Raw genomic sequence first — 14,863 nt, 5'->3', positions numbered from 1 at the left:
CCCCTGGTTTAGACATTAATGGCTGTGTGTTGAGTTATTTTGAGGGGATAGCTAATTTCTAATTTACACTGTTATACAAGCTGTACACTTACTACTTTACATTGTAGCAGAGTGTCATTTCTTCAGTGAGAAATCAGTTACAAAAATGTGAGGCGTGTACTCACTTTTGTGAGATACTGTATATTTTTGTTTTAACTAGTTATCTGTTTAAATATTTCAGTGTAATAAAACCAAAGGAAATTGAAGGTTTTCTAGTGAATATTTGAAAAACTATTCCTTTAAGGAACTGTAGGGGCACCATAACAACTTAAAAGAGCACTATAGTGCCAGGAAAACAAACTTGTTTTCCTGGCACTAAAGTGTCATTAGGTCCCCCCCACCCTCAGGGCCCCCCTTCCACTGGGCTGAAGGGGTTAAAACACCTTCAGCCACTTACCTTTCTCCAGCGCCAGGCTCCCTCTGTGCTGGGGAACTCTCCACCCCATGCTGACGTCAGATCCGAATGCGCATGCGCGGCAAGAGCTGCGCGCGCATTCAAAAAGCCCATATGAAAGCATTACTCAATGCTTTTCTTTGGACACCCAGTGTCTTCTCACTGTGATTTTCACAGTGAGCATCGCAGAAGAGCCTCTAGCGGCTATCAGTGAGACAGCCACTAGAGGCTGGATTAACCCTCAGTGAAATATAGCAGTTTCTCTGAAACTGTTATGTTTTCAGCTGCAGGGTTAAAACTAGAGGGAGGACAAATTCATCTGGTCCCCATCCCAGTTTGGCGCAAGTCTGGTCCTCTGGCAAAGGTATATAGATGACGTCATCTTTATATGGAAGGGGGATACAGCCTCCTTGAATTCATTCAAGACATATCTGAACCACAATCCGTACCATCTTCAATTTACTTTCAATCAGTCCCAAGACCACGTCGAATTTCTTGACCTTGACATTTATATAAAAGAGAATACGATTCACACTAAAACCTTCAAAAAAACAGTCGACTGTAATAGCTTTATTCCGGCTAACAGCTATCACAAAAAAACATGGCTGGATAACATACCCTTCAATCAATATAGAAGAATCAGACGAAACTGTTCAGAACTTAATGTAGCTAAGATGCAGATGGAAGATATGACAATAAGATTCTTAGCCAAGGGGTATTCACTAGACTTACTCGACAAAGGATCCCAACAAGCCCTTGATCTACCAAGAGAAGTTATCCTGGAAACTAAGAAAAAAGACTCAGCGGATTCCTTCACACAACCTGCATTCATTACGAATTATAGCAACCAAGCATTTCAAATCAAAAAGATCTTTAACAAGAATTGGACCATCTTGAAAGGTGACCCAAGTCTGGAGAAAATTCTAGGAGAGAAACCAAGAATGATATATTCCAAGGCTCCCAACCTCAGGACTCTGTTAGCCCCTACAGTTAAGAGTAAGAAGAAGAGCCTTAAAGGCCCAGAAAGTGGATTTACTCACTGCGGCAAATGTATAGGCTGCAAACTTAACACTAACACAAGACAAACTACAAAGGAATTCCAACATAAAGAAACAAAAGAGACGTTCAAGATAAAGACAATGCTCAATTGTGACTCTATAGGGGTTATCTACCTGCTTAGTTGTCCATGTAATAAACAATATGTGGGCAGGACTAAAAGAAAATTCAAGATCCGTCTAAACGAACATATTAGAAATATCAAAAGAGGTTTCCAGAACCACAATCTATCACGGCATTTCAGCGAACACCACCACAGCAATCCTATCGGCCTTAAATTCCTAGCAATTGAGAAAGTCGAGGTACATTGGAGAGGAGGCAACCTAGAAAAAGAACTGGACAAAGTAGAAGCTAAATGGATATTTAATTTAGATACACTAGAACCGAAAGGCCTAAACAAAGATTTCGAGCTAAATGCCTTTCTATAAGTAACCCCTATGAGTCAACTGTCATTCCCATTTATAAATCACCCTACTATATACTTGAAATAAGAGATACCCATTTTTAGGTGCCGTTAAGAGAGATTATCTCTAAGATAGATTATCTCTCAGATTTTACATATTCATTTATTCATCTATTTGTTTATCTATCTACTATTATTTTTCATCAACTTATTTTTGTATTTGTATTTTTATTTTTATTTTTATTTATTTTTTATTTTTATTTTTATTTTTATTTTTATATTCACATTTATATTTAGCATTATTTCATTTAACTCTATCTAATTGCATCCCTATCTATCTACCCTATCTATATTCTTTTCTATACATTTTTTTCAATACATTTGATTTACTGTATGGTTGTCTCCATGATATTTTATCTGTTATCTATTGTCATGTCTTATCACTAGAATTACAATATTATGTTGGGATCGATTTTGAGTGTTTCAATCTGTACAAATGCATTATGGACTGATACTTAATACCTACTTTATGAGATTTTGTTCTCTAGATTAAGGTTTGTCTCTCATCTTGATTGCAGGTTGATAGCAACCCAGCAACTTGTAATGTCTTTATATGAATCTGTAATCCTACAAAAGAGATTTTCTCTGCACAATGTTCTGTGCCTTCATGAACATTTAGACAAAGTTCAAGTTATATGTATTTATGTATTTATTTATCTACTTAGGTATTCATGTAGACTTAAAACCACATAAATTTTCCTCATGCAACTAGTAGATGCAGCCGTTTTTATAAATGAATATATGCTATATCCTGATTCACCCTGCTTTTTAAACAATGTTGTTTTCATTATCACAGCTTCAAAGTTATACATTTGCTAACGAAGTGATATTTTGCATTGTAGGTGTGTGTTTTCTATACTTGTGTTTTTTACTTGTACATTTTTCGTTTCTTTTCATTTTTAGTGTTATTTTTTACTATCCTAACATTACAAGATCACGGATAAGGTGACTAACTGGATTAGTACTGTCCACAGCTGTCCGGGATAGTCTTGATAATGTGAGCTATAAAAGTATACTGATTGCTCCCTTAGGATTACGAGCCTCTGAAGAAGTGACACTATTCAGTCACGAAACGCGTAAGGCAATTTACGGCAGGAGCCGCAATTTTACCGAGATCCAGTGGAACGCAGATAGAGACTAAGTGAGACGCACGCGAAGACTTTGACAACTCACTTCCCGGCTTTTCTTTTTACTGCTACCTCTTGACCGGCCAGAGGTTTAGTGAGTAACCGCTTAACCTGGACTCTGCTTACTCCAAAGGACTTTGTAAATATATCCACTTGACTTTTTTATATTATCTATTACGTTTTCATTTTTTTATCATTGAAGATGCTATGCAAATAAATTTAATTTATATCTTTTGAAAAGACGGGTGTTTGCTGATTTTACCATATACTAGAGGACATTCATTTTTTATCACTCTAGATCTATGCCAGTGACCTAGTGTGTGATCAGAAGCCCCTGCTGCATGACATAAGATTGCATTTCTGGGTTTGTCTGTTATTATACAGATATATTATTACAGATAGTGATACAGTATAGCTGGGACGTATTTACATTTCGTTACTGGCAGTCTGTATCCACTGTTACATTTACTTATACCGATTCTATCTTACCTTTAAAAGGATTTTCTGTCTATTTGGATACGGACAATTTGTACATATTACATGTATCTAAAATAACTTAACTTTTATATTTCATGGATTTTTAGCTATTTGTTTCTTTTGAACCTATCTACTAATTTCAGAGACTACAATTTTCAAATTGAGAGAAGTTTAGATATTTTACATTCACCAGAGTGTTTTGTATGTATGGGATTCATTCTGGGCTAGTACTGCTGTTTGTCTCTTTATAGTTAGAAGATCTCCTGGTACGTTTAGGGTTAATTTCCCTTATATACAGTTTCATTGTTCCAGAGCTTTAATGGGAAGCTCTTTTACCAGTTGAGAACTTCTTCCTACTATATAATATTATCACTATTTGTATATATTCTATTTTATTTTTATATTCTTTATTTTATTCGTGCATAGGTTAAGCGAACAAGATTGCGCCGTCACAGCGGCTGGTACATGCATAACATCAAATGGATGATAACAGTTGTGTGACATGAGGAACTGTGCACATTTTATATTAATGAGGAAGAACAATAGCATATTGGCACATTTTTAATAATGAAAGGTAGTCCAGATAAAGTTAGACTAAAGTGTTGACTTGGGGTAGGCGGGTGCATACGATAGGTGCCTTAGAGTTAACGTCTGGTGGAGACGGTATGGTAAGATAACCAGGGCTCATGTGTATTAACAGTGCATTTATGGTGTGCTCTGTGCGCCTTGCGTGATGTGCGGTTGAGTAGCTAGTTAGGCAGTAAAATCAGCTTTGTTGCTTGGTTAGTGAAGGCCATGATAACGTGCATACTGGGTAAGCTGAAGCCATCTATATCCACCAAACAAAGTAATCTACGTGACTGGTATGCGGACTAAATAAGATAATGAAGTATAACTTAAACTAGTAACATAAATTAGTTATATACCATAAGTAGAGCCTAACATGCATAGCCTGTATTTATTATAATTACGCTGTTCTGGTGCAGGTCATGAGGGTGATCACATTTAGCAGAACTAAGTTGTCTAACCTACTGGTAGGATAAAAGCAATAAACTCTCTTGGCAAATAAGATACTGGGCATTGGAGTCAGTAAGTAACCTACGTTATGGCATTGCCCTTAGAGCACCACTGCATGAATGGGACAGACATATGTAAACTATCGATATGTGCAGAACAAAATAAATCAATGAAAACTAAGCTCATCTGAAGTAAGAATAGTCCTCGGCAAGCAGGGGTTGGGCATGACAGCCATGCAGGTAGAGGCCACAGGCGTCCCGGGGAAGTGTAAAACTGACGCAGGGCACCTGCAGCCAGTCCACCCTAGGTACCTAACCCACACCAGATCTTGAGGCCTGCCATTAGTTAAAATAATAAAATAAACTAAACAAACTTAACATGCGAAGTCTCGAAAGTGAGGGTTAGTACAGGAGTCCTGCATTATGTGAGTGTGGGTAAAGTCTTATGTTGGTGATTTCCCCGCGTTGCGCCCTGTAGCGTCCGAGATCTCTCTGCGCCCTCATCCGATTTCCAGCTTGGAGGGAGGCTGTAAGACTCTCGGTAGGTGATTCCCCGCTGGTTGAGTTTCTTCGGTGCAGAGTGTCGCTTGTGTCCTCGCCACACTGCGACGTGGGCTGCCGCTGCAGGGAGTCGCTATCCTGAGATGCTGTGGGAGTCAGTGCCCCGGCATCATGGGCGTTGTTCCGGTTTCCCACTGCTGCATGTCCCGTGCGCCCCAAGCGGGCAGTGCTCCGGTACCTTCTTGATGTCTGCTTCGCCTGTACATGGTCTCGCAGAGCGGGCACTTTGCGTGTAGGCCCTGAAGTTGTGGCAGTATCTTGTGAACAGGTGTGGAGATCTTCGGGGTAGGCTGGTGTAAATGGTTGGTTGCCATCAGCGGTGTGCCCCCCTCTGCCTTCTGCTGCAGTGAGTGGGTTTGGTGCTGGCTTAGCAGAGTGCACGGGGGTTTCGCCCGTAAGGCGGTCTGGTGCTGGTCGGGCTGGGTTCTGTTCACTCAGCTAGACTGTGCTTTTGCATGCTGGATTGGCGCTTGGCGGCCATCTTGCGGCCCTCCAGAAGGGTACCGTCCAGTGGATGCTGCGCACCTGGACAGCCGGCCTGGTGCGGCGTCCGGCACCCTTGCAGACCGGGATAACCCCCCCGGTCCAGAGGGGGGGGGGAGAGAGCGGGACGCCGGCCGGAGACCCGGGAGAGCAGCCGTCTCGTCCCGGCTCAGGCTCCAGCAGACTCCGGGCCTCTGTCGGGTTGCTGTCGGTGCTCGGGCGGTATCCCCGGGTGCCCCAGGGACTGGGGGTGAGTGTGGTTCCTGTTGTGGGTCAGTATGCGCGGTTGGCCTCCAGCTAGCTCCGGTTTTCGGACCCTGGAGCGGGAGCTCAGACGGGGCACGTCTGATCCCGCCGGCGGTCAGGCCCCGCCCCCCGTATATATTCTATTTTTTTTTTTTTTCAAATTTGACTTTTATTGTTTTTTTTCAAATGAAAAAGGGAGGGGAGATGGGGTACAGAAAGAAAGAAGGGTGGGGGGAGGGAGGGGAGACAACAAATCATAGGACCACATGTCCTTTTTATGCATGTTACGACATAACAAGGTGTTTTCGTGACAAAATAGCAACATATCAAGGCTATGCATGATGATTCTTTGGCTCAAGATTACAGAATATTTCCACCAAATAAGTTAGTAGTAAAGAACACAGTGGGTTTGACAAGGTTTAACAATTAGCCCTGATTGTACCACCTACAGATCAATCAGTAAATCCTCACTAGGTTCATTTGTTAATTAGTAAGTTGTGTAACAGAAAAATAATAATAATAATACTAATAGTAGATTTAAATTAAGATCGAGTTGAACTAATCCAAACTTTTAGGGCATGAGTAGCTAAGTCTGGTATGTCGTGTTGTGTCGGGTCGTGTGGGACATAACATGGCAAGGTACTATTTTGTTCCTGTGTTTGTCTGGATGGTGTGTACATATCTGTCTCATATTGTGCCTGTCAGTAGTATAGGTTGTGTCGCTTAGCGGTGAAGGCCGTCACAAGTTGGCCTGGGTGTGTCAAGTTGGTAGAACGTAGGTATTGCGTATTGTTATCTTCTCGTCATGGGGGTCTTCTCTGATCCTTTGTCTTTTTGTTCGGTATCTCTTTGTTCAGAAGTGTAAGCCAAGGTAGCCATATACTTTCTATTCGTTTTGCTGAGATGTGGGAGACTGCTGAGAGCAGTTCGTATCTATAGAACTGGTAAATTTTGTCAGACAATTCTGTATGTGACGGGCAATATGTTGTTTTCCAGTGCCCAGCTAGAAGGTTCATTGTCGCTAGAATGATAATTGTAATTACTTTCCCGTGGGGTAAGATGTTGCGTTTTGGGCAGTATGGTTGTTATGAGCTTTTTAGTTCTATCCCACAGGGGTCTAATCCTCTTGCAGTCCCACCACAGGTGCATCATAGTTCCTATATGTGACCCGCATCTCCAACATGTGGGGGTTGCATTAGGGAATATCTGCTGCAGGCACTGTGGGGTGAGGTACCATCTGTAGACCATTTTTCTGTGCGCTTCTACATGTGAGAAGCATGAAGTGTTACCCTTGAGTGCATTAAGTGCTTGTAGCCATTCTTCGTCTGAGAGACCAGACAAGCCATCCTTTTCCCATTGGGACACATAGGTGAAGGACTTGGGAGGACTTGGGAGGTAGAATGTGTAAAAGAGTTTTGTAGCATAGGGATAGAGATTTGGGTTTAGTGGGGGCCGAGCGACATCTCTCAATCAGGGACGTAGCAATATTTGCCTTTGATTCTGATGTTTGGGTTTGGAGGGTTAATTTATCTTGGACAATACTTTTCAATTGGAGGTATGGGAAGATGAAGGAGCTCGGTAGGTTATATTTTTCTTGTAACTCCGGGAAAGCGAGGATCCCGGTTTGAGAGCACACATCTCCAACATAATGGATGCCGTGTGTTGTCCATGTCTTTAGTGAGAGCCATGGAGATATTTCTTCTATTGCCGCTAGAGGGGCATGTACGCTATATTTCCCTTTGTCGACCTTGATGGTTAGGAATTTATCCCAAATTTTCATTGTTAGAGACGTGGTAGGGTACCATGGTAACCCTTTTTTCCTATATATCTTCGGTGTCCACAGAACTGTCGTCAAGGATGACGCATTCATTCTGTCTCTCTCCATATCTACCCACTGGAAAACTTGTGGAGTTGTGTGGAGGCGTATTGCTGATTCGAGAATGGCAGCTTCATAGTATGTGCTTATCTTTGGTAGGCCTAAGCCCCCTTCTGACTGAGGGTTTTGAAGTAAGGAAAGAGGCAACCTAGGTTTTTTGCTATTCCATATAAACCTGTTCAAGGTAACTTGGAGTGTCTTAAAGAAACTTGTCGGGACTTGCAGAGGGAGCATTCGAAATATGTACAGGATTTTCGGTAGCAGCACCATTTTAATAGTGTGAAGTCTGCCTAGCCACGATAGCTTGACCTGTCTCCATTTCTGAAAGCTAGAGATGCAGGTGTGCTGGAGAGGACTATAGTTTAAGGACACCATTGTCTGTTTGTGGAGAGCTAGTTTTACCCCCAGGTATGTAATATGTTTCTGCCGCCAGTCAAAGCGGAATGTGGTGTGTAAATGTTGTATACGTGTTGTAGGTATGTGCAATGGTAAGGCTTGTGTTTTAGCAGTATTTAGTTTGTAGTATGAGATGTGTCCAAATTCGTGTAGCAAGGACATAAGTTTAGGTAAAGATGCCTCCGGATTGCTCAGGGTTAACAGGATGTCATCTGCAAACATGGTCATACGGTATTCAGTATCTTTGATTCGGATGCCAGTGATGGTTGGGTCTTGCCTGATCTTAGTGGCTAGAGGCTCCAGTGCTAGTATGTAAAGGAGGGGGGATAAGGGGCACCCATGACGAGTTCCATTTTTCAAGATAAAGGGCGCGGAGAGGAAGCCTGATTGGGACACTTGAGCAGACGGGCCATTGTACAGTGCCATGATCCCTTGGATTAGCTTCGGTGGAAAGTTGTATTTAGTCAACACCGAAGACATATATCCCCAGTGCAATCTATCAAATGCCTTTTCGGCATCTAAGGCCAGCAAAAGGCTTTCTATGCTTTCATCTTCTATGTGGGAGAGTATGTTCAGCAGTTTTCTGGTATTATCTGACCCCTGTTTGCCTTTTATAAACCCAGATTGGTCGTTGTGTATCAATCTCGGGAGTATTGGTGCTAACCTGCTCGCTATTAATTTGGCATATATTTTTGTGTCACAATGTAAAAGTGAGATGGGTCGAAAATTGGCACAATGGGTGGGGGGTTTCCCTGGTTTCGGCAATGTGGAAATGTGTGCCCTCAGCATCTCCGCGGGCATAGTGCCCATTTGGAAGCACCGATTGAAGAGGTTGGTCATGTGTGGTGCTAAAATGTGTTTGAATGTATGGTAGTATAGATTAGTAAAGCCATCCGGCCCGGGTGATTTTTGTTTTGGTAGGTGGTTGATTATGTCTAGTATTTCTTGAGTTTGAAACGGTTGTGTCAACATGTGGCATTCTTCTGTCGAGAGTGTGGGGAGATGGACATCTTGAAGATAACTAACTATATCAGTCTAGTTGGGGGAATGTGTGTCGCTATTGTGGGCTAAATTATAGAGATCGCTATAGTATCTACCGAATTCTTCTACAACATACACAACACAACTTGCGGATTAGTGAGCTTTTGTCCCTTCTTGTCATGTATAAATGCTATTTTAGATTGTATCATTCGCGATTTTAGTTGGGCTGCTAGAATTTTGCCTGCTCTATTGCCTTCCTTAAAAAATTTATGTTTCAGTTTAGTCAGAAAATAGGTTGTTTTCGCTAGCTCCATGTCTCCGAGTTTTGCCTGTAGCTGGAGGATTCGTTTCGTCATAGTGTGTGATGGTGAAGCTTTGTTCGTGCGGGTGAGTTCTGCAAGTTCGGTGACCGTATCTGTGTAAGCTTTTATACGTTGCCTTTTGTTATAACTGGCTTGTTTGATGAGTTGGCCCCGAAGGACCGCTTTGTGTGCCTGCCAAAGTGTGTCTACTGCTATGTCTGCCGTTTTATTCGTGGCGAAGTAGGTCTCCATGTCTCCTGTAATCTGCGTTACAAATGAATGGTCCCTAAGGAGTGTATCATTAAGGCGCCATGACCTGTTGCCAGATATTGGGTATTGAGTCATGTACGATATTGTGATCGGAGCGTGGTCAGACCAGGTGGTGACACCGATGTCTGCTTTGTTAATCTGTGCCATTTGTGTTGTTGGGATAAGGAAGCGATCGATTCTCGAGTACGTATTATGGACCAGGGAGTGGTGTGTGTAATCTCTCCCTAGGGGGTGCAGAGCCCTCCATACATCGGTGTATCCGTGATTGAGAAGAGTGTTTGCTATCAGCGAGGTGTTGCGTTGCCTCCGGCGCGTTGTTGCCTGAGCTACCTGCGTGGATGAAGTAGTATCCAATAGTGGATCTATAATAAAGTTGGTGTCACCACCGGCAATAATGTTTCCAAATTTGTGAGCAGTTGCGAGAGATAAAACTTGGTCCAAAAAGATGTGCTGATCATTATGTGGACCATAGAGGTTGACTATTGTGTATTGGGCATTGTTAATTATGCATTGGAGGATGAGGTACCTCCCTTTCTTGTCGCTTAATTTTTTGATCAGTTGGAACGAAACTTCTTTGCTGATCAGGTGTCAGGATCGGGACAGGGATCCAACACGCAGAGTACAAAGAGTAGTGGGTACGTATACCGGACCTTAGAATGGCCGGACTAACGTAAGGACTAAGTAGAGAATGGTCAGAGACAAGCCGAGGTCGAGGGAACGAGAAGACAGGTGAGCGAGAGACAAGCCGGGTCAAAGGATAACAGAAAATAAGCAGAGTAATACAAACAAGCCGGGTCAGAACCAAAGAGACAAATCGAATACAAGAGCACTGAGTGACTAGACAGGCTAGAACCACGACAGGGCAATGAGCAAATGCGGGAAGCTCTATTAAATACCCCGGTTCTAGGAGGTAATCACACCCCCGACGGGTCCTGATTAGTGCTCAGGACTTGACTGACAGGTCGAGCTGGATTGGCGTCATGACGTCGGCTACTGAGCGTCGCGTCATAAAAGGATGTGGATCCCTCGCGGCCGGCGTGTAAACGACCGAGGGAACCGCGAGGAATGGAGGAAACAGCCCTTCTGGAAGGAAAAACGTCTAAGTCTCTCCTCTTATCAGAGGTAGAGACTACAGGTACCCTGACAGTACCCCCCCTCTCAGAAACGCCCACCGGGCGGAAGTAACCGGGACGAGACGGAAAGCGGGAGTGAAAAGCCCTGCGGAGACGAGGAGCATGTACATCCTCCTGAGGTACCCAAGTCCTCTCTTCAGGACCATATCCCTTCCAGTCGACAAGATACTGCAGTCTCCCCCGAGAGACTCGAGAATCGATGATGGAGTTGATCTCGTATTCCTCCTGACCCTCAACCTGAACAGGGCGAGGAGAGGAAACAGTGGAGGAAAATCTGTTGCAAATTAGCGGTCTCAGCAAGGAAACATGAAAGGAGTTAGGGATGCGTAAGGCAGATGGAAGTGCTAGACGATACGCAACCGGGTTAATACGAGTCAGGATCCTGTAAGGACCAATGTAACGAGGAGCGAATTTCATAGAAGGAACCTTTAAACGAATGTTCTTTGTACTCAACCATACCCTATCACCAGGAGCAAAAACTGGAGCCGCCCTTCTGCGCTTATCAGCGTGTTTCTTGAACAACATGGAATTATGTAGGAGAATTTGTCGAGTCTGATCCCACAACTTCCTCAGATTGGCAACATGAACATCAACCGACGGTACCCCTTGGGAAGGAGAGACCGAAGGAAGAATGGAAGGATGAAAGCCATAATTCATGAAAAAGGGGCTAGAACGAGTAGAATCACAAACAAGATTATTGTGCGCGAACTCTGCCCAAGGAATCAAACCGACCCAATCGTCCTGATGTTCGGAGACAAAACAACGCAAATATTGTTCAATCTTTTGATTGGTACGTTCAGCAGCTCCATTAGACTGAGGGTGATAGGCAGAAGAAAAATTAAATTTGATGCCTAGTTGAGAACAGAAGGATCTCCAGAAACGTGAAACAAATTGGGAACCTCTATCAGAAATAATTTCGGAAGGTATCCCATGTAAGCGAAAAATATCTCTCGCGAATATTTCCGCCAATTCAGGAGAAGTCGGAAGTTTAGGTAAAGGCACGAAATGAGCCATCTTAGTAAACCTATCAACCACCGTGAGAATAACAGTCTGTTTTTTAGAAATAGGCAAATCCACAATAAAGTCCATGGCTAAACAGGACCATGGTCTCTCTGGAATGTCCAAGGGATGTAACAGACCACATGGAAGAGTATGAGGTTGCTTGGTCTTAGTACAGACCTCACACGCTCCGACGAAATCCTTAATATCCTTTCGTAAAGAAGGCCACCAGAAATCTTTAGAGATCAAGGAATATGTCTTGCGAATGCCAGGATGCCCAGCCACCTTACTTTCGTGAAAACACTGTAAGAGCTTCAGTTGGAGTTCAGGAGGAACGAAGTGTCTTGCCACAGGAGTCTGTCTAGGTGCCAGATGTTGCAACTTCATGATCTGGGCAAGCATGAATGAATTTTGAGACTTGTGTTGGCGATAATATTGCACTTGGGTACTATAGAAGACAAAACCGGCTCAGATACCGTAGAAGGTTCATATTGGCGAGACAAAGCATCGGCTTTAGAATTCTTAGAACAAGGTCTATAAGTGAGAACGTAATTGAAATGAGTGAGGAATAAAGACCAACGAGCTTGCCTGGAGGACAATCGCTTGGCCTCCCCAATGTAGGACAAGTTCTTGTGGTCCGTCAAAATAGTAACAGGGTGTAAGGTCCCTTCCAATAAATGTCTCCATTCCTTTAAAGCCATGATAACCGCTAGTAGTTCCCTGTCACCAATGTCATATCTGCTCTCCGGACCTGATAGTTTTTTGGAAAAAAAACCACATGGATGTAATGGTTTATCCACACCTAACCTTTGGGACAGGATAGCACCTACACCCTTCTCTGAGGCGTCTACTTCGAGTAGGAATGGCAGAGTAGTATCAGGGTGAACTAAAATGGGTGCAGAAGCAAAAAGTTCCTTGAGAGTTTTGAAAGCAAGAAGCGCTTCAGTAGACCAATTCTTAGTGTCAGCCCCCTGTCTGGTCATATTGGTGATAGGCGCAATAATTGAAGAGTATCCCTTAATGAAGCGCCTATAATAATTGGAGAATCCAATAAACCTCCGAATGGCCTTGAGACCCTTAGGTAAGGGCCAATCTAAAATGGACTGGAGTTTATCCGGATCCATTTTAAACCCTTCCCCAGAAATCACATAACCAAGAAAGTTAGTCTGGGATTGATCAAAGCTACATTTCTCCAATTTGCAGTACAAGCCATGTTGAAGAAGTTTGCGCAAAACCCTTCTGACTTGTCTGTGGTGAGTCTCAATCTCCCTAGAATGTATAAGTATATCATCCAGGTATACAATAACACAGTCATGTTGAAATTCCCTAAGAACTTCATTGATCAAGTCCTGAAATACTGCCGGTGCATTGCAGAGACCAAAAGGCATTACTGTATACTCATAGTGCCCATATCGAGTGTTGAACGCCGTCATCCACTCGTGGCCCTGCTGAATTCTCACCAAGTTATATGCCCCTCTGAGATCTAACTTGGTGAAAATCTTGGAACCCTTTAAACGATCAAAGAGCTCGGTAATCAAAGGAATCGGGTAGGCATTTCTAATGGTTATTTTGTTCAAACCTCGGTAGTCAATGCAAGGTCTCAGCGTGCCATCCTTCTTTTTAACAAAAAAAAAACCAGCCCCGGCAGGGGAGGATGATCTCCTAATGAATCCTTTGTCTAGGTTCTCTCGAATATACTCCTCTAGGACTAAGTTCTCTTTAGTAGACAAAGGGTATACATTGCCCCTGGGGGGCATAGTACCAGGAAGTAGATTAATCTTACAATCAAAGGACCTGTGTGGAGGTAAAGTATCAGCCTTCTTTTTGTCAAATACCGCCTTTAAATCCAGGTACAGTGGCGGTATTTGTACCTCTGTAGAGTCGGTAGAATTAGTTGGTGTGTTAACTATGCAAAGCGGTGACACTTTCCGTAAACACCTCTCCTGACAACTCTGACCCCATGAGAGTATCTCCCCTAATTCCCAATCAATAATAGGGTTATGTCTCTTTAACCAAGAATACCCCAGGACTATGGGAACAGAAGGAGATTAAATGAGTAATAGAGATATGTCTTCCTCGTGTAAGATACCAACAGTTAAGTTAACGGGTATGGTTTCACGAAAAATAACAGGTTCAGCTAAAGGTCTACCATCTATGGCCTCAACGGCCAAGGGCGTCTCCCTTAACTGAGATGGGATAGTGTGTTTAGTAACAAAAACTTGGTCGATAAAGCTCTCAGCAGCTCCGGAATCTATCAATGCCACAGTTTTTAGCACTCCCCTCTCCCAAGTTAAAGAAACGGGTAGCAGAAGCCTGTGATCTTTATAATTATGAGTAGAGGACAAAATAGAAACACCCAAGGCCTGTCCTCTAGAGAAACTTAGGTGCGAGCGTTTCCCGAGCGATTAGGACAATTTAGGCGTAAGTGGCCTCTGACTCCACAGTACATACACAACCCCTCCCTTCTCCTGTACTGTCTCTCCTCTTCTGAGAGGCGAGTATTGCCTATCTGCATAGGTTCTGGAAAAGGTGATGTTTTGGTTTCTGGACTTTGAAATGAGGGGGCTAGTTTAAAGGAAGGTCTACAGGTTCTATCTTGAGTGTTCTGCCTCTCTCTTAAGCGTTCGTCAATGCGAGAGATAAAAGAAATTAAATCCTCCAAATTCTCAGGAAGCTCTCTAGTAGCAACCTCATCAAGTATTACATCTGATAATCCGTTTAAAAATACGTCCATATAAGCCTGTTCATTCCACTTAACTTCTGCCGCCAAGGACCTGAACTCTAGTGCATAATCCACAAGTGTTCGGTTATCTTGTCTAAGGCGCAACAGTAATCTAGCTGCATTGACCTTTCTGCCAGGGGGGTCAAAAGTTCTTCTAAAAGCAGCTACAAAGGCATTATAATTATATACTAACGGATTATCATTTTCCCACAACGGATTGGCCCATCTCAGAGCTTTCTCAACGAGTAAGGTGATAATAAATCCAACCTTCGCCCTATCTGTAGGATATGAGCGGGGTTGTAATTCGAAGTGGATACTGATT

This window comes from Pelobates fuscus, chromosome 1 (assembly GCF_036172605.1).
Source record: "Pelobates fuscus isolate aPelFus1 chromosome 1, aPelFus1.pri, whole genome shotgun sequence".
Lineage (NCBI taxonomy): Eukaryota > Metazoa > Chordata > Amphibia > Anura > Pelobatidae > Pelobates > Pelobates fuscus.
Note: the sequence above shows the minus strand (reverse complement) of the source record.